The 5909-nt window shown below is 35.6% G+C and overlaps 1 long non-coding RNA gene across 1 annotated transcript; it reads left to right on the top strand.

Annotated features, from left to right (window-relative positions):
* The first annotated feature begins 4900 nt into the window (after positions 1-4900).
* LOC110905831 lies at positions 4901-5556 on the top strand. The gene is made up of 3 exons (XR_002573453.2): positions 4901-5081; positions 5163-5283; positions 5382-5556. It is a non-coding gene; the product is annotated as an uncharacterized LOC110905831 (long non-coding RNA).
* Positions 5557-5909: the final 353 nt, after the last annotated feature.

Here is a 5909-nt window from a genome sequence, read left to right as displayed (position 1 = left end):
TGATTTCTCCCGGTGAGGTCACAAACCTCCTCTCACTCTCTTGCACACACTTGTGCTCTCACTCTTGTGTTGCAAATGACAAAGTGTTGGTATTTATACCAAACACAGGTTGTATGGTCGAAGGATCAAACTGACTGGTCGATAGATCATCTGTCGACTATCCAGCTTTCGAAAGATACACATATACCTCGAAGGATGACATATCCTTCGAGGTCCATCGTCAACCTTCGATGGATATCTTTCGAGCTCATCGAAGGATACACAATCCTTCGATGCCTTATCCTTCGACACCAACATCAAACAACCATAATTTGTTTAGCAACCACACACACGGTCAAACGAATAACCCTCTCGTTTGACCACTTCAAACGAGCGGGTCTATACACGTTCGAAAGACCGTTTCACTAACTATTACAAATTCAGCGTAAAATAATAACTAATCTATTCGACAAGCATCAGACACAAAATCTGCATCAACAAATTCCCCCTTGTCCGTTGCTGTCGAATGCTGAACATGCAACTGCAATCGATCTTCAGTCAAGTATTCATCTTCTCTGTGTTAGCAAATTCCCCCTTGACCGATGATCCAGGTAAGTAGTATCTTGATGCTCCTTGTATAATATTTCCCCCTCAAAGTACGCGTATCCGTGTTGAGTGTTGTGCAATTTCCTCAAAAGGCTCAATTGACCGATCTTCCGCTGATCTTCCAATACTCCAACCGGCATTTGATAAGGGTTCCATTCTTTAAAAACTGCATCAAGTCTTGATCTTCAAGCATACTACATTGATAGAGATTTCTGGTGAACTGTCTTCTGTAAACCGTCTTTGTGGAATCGACCAAGTAATGCACTTTAATCTGTGCAAAACATTCCACGCAGAACCGTCTGTATCACCAGAAAATCACAAACTCTACCACCTGTGATTGCGTTTAGAATTTTACCGAAGAAATTCAACAAATGAAAATTTTTATCCCCCCATTTCTTTGGTAAGATCTCTAAACCTTAACAGATTCTTTCCACTTCAAAGAAACTGTCGTCAAATGTTCACCAATTCCCTCCACTGAGCGGAACTGTCATCAATCTTCATTGAATGTTCTCGGTTCCGAAAATTCACGAAAACGACTTTCTTCTTTGCATATTCTAGTTGAATAAGAGCGTCCCCTAGTACCCCGTAGGATCTGACTTGTATCCCCCCAAAAAATTTGTGGACTCGTTAGGACCGGTATTGACGTTCTAGGTTCATACGTTCGTCTTCAAATGCGAGAATATGACAATAAACAAAATGTTTTCGAACATTTCCGAATAACCGGTAACAATCATAAATTTTGACGTGCGAAAGTGAACATACCGTGTTGTTTTTGGCCCATAATAGTCGCGTTACCATTTTTGCCATTTGCATCGGTAACCGTGACTACCCCACATTTTTCAACAATCAAGTTTTCATCATCTCTTGTTTTCATCATGCCGCATCATCCCGCATGCTCCCAAATCCGTACAAATTTTCCGTTAAAATTGAGAAGCATGGTTCAAATTAACTTCACAAACACCCGACCCTATCTACGACTGCCTTCATAGGAGTGGGTCCAAGAAAAATAAATCTATTTTTGTTATGCTGTGAACCCACGTGTGGCCCTTTAAAAATCATCCAATTCCAAATCTTTTATCTAGTGGTCCCCTAAATTAAACATCCATCCAAAAATCTGGGCATAATTAAACAATGCTTAGCCCAAACGAAATTTATCATCGTGCATTCATGGCCCACTTCACAATATTGCACAATATTGATGTAAGCCCAAACCACACCACAAAAGAGATTAATGGAGATGTATGTTATTGATGCAAGCCCAAAAAAAAACGTGTGACCATGAATAATTTAGTGGAGCCCATCAATGAATCCAACAAAAATAGATGACCTAGATGCCAAAAGGAATTCTGTCGAAGTATGTACAGCCTCTCCTCCCAAAAGTCAACAACCCTAGTTTAACTTTTTCAAGATCATCACCAGCCGACATCAGTTGTATTCTCTTTCCCCAAACTCAGCCGACAAACATCATCTTCATTTTGTCTTTATTTTCTTCTCTTTCTTCGATAAACAACAATCAGCCGCCATTCCCTTTCAGTCTCTCTCCTCAAAAGTCAACAACCCTAAATTTGAAAACATCACAGCCGACATCAGACTCTCAACCTTTCTTCCTATTCGATACAATAACAACCAGCAGTTCTTTTCTCTGTCACTGATCTTTCGAAGTTAAGGGTGAGAATTATCATTCGAAAATATCAGATCTGGGATCCTTCGAAGTTGTTGATATGATGAACTTTCGAAACAGATAAGGGTGACCCTTCGAGAAACAGATAGTTGATCCTTCGAAGAACAGATGATCTTTCAAAGTACTGTTTTGATCTTTCGAGAGAATTTGGATCTGACCCTTCGAAAATTTTGATTGATCTTTCGAAATTGTTGATTTGGTAATGGTGACCCTTCGAATTTTTAATCTGACCCTTCGAAAATTTGAAAAGTGATCCTTCGGAATTTTCTGATCTTTCAAAGTGGTTAAGTTGACCCTTCGAATCAAGGAATGATCTTTCAAAGTTTGAAGATGATCCTTCGAAGTATGAAGACACCAAGAACACAGGGAACTGTAAATATGCAGATTCGATGAAAACACTTTGAAAACACTTTGTAAACGATTTTTGATGATGATAACTTGAATTTTTAGGAGAAAAACATAAAACCCAACACTCGTTTTAGCACAGATCTGAATATTCGGGTCCAGATCTGAGTTTTTTTCATTTTCACCATTTTTACATCTTGAACAAAAATGCACAAAAATCACAGATCTAGAGCACATGTGATTTAGTAAACGGTTAGTTTTACTAAATCGGGCACCATGGCTCTGATACCAATTGTAGGTCCAGGTTTCGGGATCCAAACCGTGATTTTCATGATTATGTTCATAGATGGAAGAAGATAGAGATGATAAACAAACAAACTTTGTATTAATCCGGTAGTAAAACATTACAAGTCGGCCCGATTACATGATAACCGAACTAATACCAAAGAAGTATACATCCAGGGAGAAATCAAGTGGTGATTTCTCCCGGTGAGGTCACAAACCTCCTCTCACTCTCTTGCACACACTTGTGCTCTCACTCTTGTGTTGCAAATGACAAAGTGTTGGTATTTATACCAAACACAGGTTGTATGGTCAAAGGATCAAACTGACTGGTCGATAGATCATCTGTCGACTATCCAGCTTTCGAAAGATACACATATACCTCGAAGGATGACATATCCTTCGAGGTCCATCGTCAACCTTCGATGGATATCTTTCGAGCTCATCGAAGGATACACAATCCTTCGATGCCTTATCCTTCGACACCAACATCAAACAACCATAATTTGTTTAGCAACCACACACACGGTCAAACGAATAACCCTCTCGTTTGACCACTTCAAACGAGCGGGTCTATACACGTTCGAAAGACCGTTTCACTAACTATTACAAATTCAGCGTAAAATAATAACTAATCTATTCGACAAGCATCGGACACAAAATCTGCATCAACAATTTGCTGAACATTTGTCTATGGTTTTAGATGCTAAACTTCTTGGACAGGTTCGTTTTATGTTTTCAGGGGCATGGATTTTGTTCTGATTTGTTATTTGATTTGCGTTCTTCAATTTTTCGTATTCTATTTTGATATTCTTCGTATTTCATCCGACAAGATGGTAAGGGTTTATTAAGGCTTTCTAGCAATGTACTGATTGTGAAGATTAGTTTTTTTTCCAGACAACATTCTTCATTCGACAACTAAGGTATGAATTGAATCAGTGGTCTCGAACTTCTTCTCAGGTCCATGAATGTGATTGATTTTTTTTTCACAATCATCTAGATATTGATTATATTATGAATATATTAAGCTCATTGGTTTTGAATTTAAGTTTGAATAATATTTAACTATTTAAGTAAATTGTTTTGACTGATTATTTCAAAATTTGAATTTTTGAAATTTATATCAATTATGGATACTTATCAAAGTTGTCTAAATTATAACGTATTTCCAAATTTATCAAGATAACTTATATTAAAGTTTAATTGCTTCCAAATTTTGTGTTAGTTTCCATAATTTACGACAATCACATTATTTTTCAAGTTTCTCAGAATTTGGAAAGATATATAGCATTTGTTTTAAACCTAAATGACCTCTCTGTATGTCAAACTAGGTTCTGTTGTTGACGCACAAGCCTATTAAACACACAATAATTGAAAACACACAATCACATTATTTCCAGCCATTTAAAGAATTTCATAGATGTTTAAAAAATGTATTTTTTTTTATTTTAATCCTATTTTTTGTTTGGTTTGTTAAAGGTATTTTATATGTACGAGTATGACATATGGTTCAAGTTCTGTTGAGTCCTCAATAAGCCTTTTAAATTTTTATTTTTACTTCAAGATATTAAGATATTCTTATTAACTATGCTGGATTTTTTTTCTCTTTCTTGAGGAGTTGTGAATTAGTAAAATTTTTTTCGCTTTTCAATTACTTTGCTTCTGAAAGTAAAATTTGCAAAGAAAATTACGAGAATTAGATAAACTTCAAGAGAACTTGAACATTAAGCGAAATATCAATAGAACGTTATTATTTCTGTACAGTTTCCTTGCTCAACTTACTGCGTCAACGTCTTTCGGTTACTCTGGATTAAGTTCCTCTTTTATGAAGTCAATGTCTGATGAGTGTCTATCTAATATTTCCTTTAGTACGATTGGAGCATTAAGAGAAATATCCCAAGTATTCTTACAATTTTTTTTTTTATTATACATGTTTTTTTAACTTTCATAATGTAGCAAATTATATACTATCTATACAGGAAAAATTTGTTATTATCCTGGGAACAATTAAGAGCTTTGCTTGAGAAGACTCATGGTTTTACAATGCATGTAAAACTTGCAACAAAAAGGTTCTTACGAACACTATTTGCAAGGACAAGGAAGATGGAAGTCAAGGATATGATGAAGTAACTGTCTTGGAGTGCCAAACTGATCGGTGCAATAAAAGAACTGTTGTGTCTGTTCCCAGGTTAATTTACTTGATTCATTTATTGTCCATATTATGAAACATGATCGATCGTTAATAAAATTTTATTTGAAATTTTTATAGGATAAAAGTTCTAATACGTGTTTAGGATTGTACCGGGATTGTTACTTTGACGTTGTTTGAACGTGAAGTTGTTAAACTGATAAAGGTTAACGCAAACCAGCTGTTGGATAAAAACATGGAGGTAACTTATATTTTCCAAATACCATTTCCTTAATTGCTATATACGTTTCAATGTTTTTGTGTTACATTGTTAACTTTATAATAATGTGTATCAAACAGTTAGCCAGCGAAGGTAACTTTTCCAAGGAGCTGAAGGAATTGCTAAATAGGAGGTTTGCGTTTAAGATAGCCATAGGTTCGTTTAACATAAAAAAACAAATCAGATGGCTACTCAGTGTCGAAGTTGATTGAAAATCCTGCAATCATCAAAGATCTTGATAGGCATTTTGATGCTTTCCAGGTTCGAAAATTATTCTATATGTTTGCTTTACTTTTTGTTATAAAAAACTTATAGCACTTTACAACATTTATTGAAACATATGAAATAAATACAGTCTGCTGATGATGAACCATTAATTGTTGTTCCTTCTGATTCAAATCCGGGTCTATGAAACAAATTCTTTAGTTCTCTAATGCTTCAATATTTTGTCATTCACCTTATTTTTTTCAACTGTTTTTTTACCTTTTTATTTTTATTTTACAGGATTCTGTTTCCCGTACCAGTGATGACGACACGCCGATGTCCAATTTGAACAATAGCATGTTTACTACACCCTCCAGAGTGGATAATTGTTGTTCTTCGAAGAT

The sequence above is a fragment of the Helianthus annuus genome, unplaced genomic scaffold (genome assembly GCF_002127325.2).
Source record: "Helianthus annuus cultivar XRQ/B unplaced genomic scaffold, HanXRQr2.0-SUNRISE HanXRQChr00c011, whole genome shotgun sequence".
NCBI lineage: Eukaryota > Viridiplantae > Streptophyta > Magnoliopsida > Asterales > Asteraceae > Helianthus > Helianthus annuus.
Note: the sequence above shows the minus strand (reverse complement) of the source record. Positions and strands in the feature narration are given on the sequence as shown.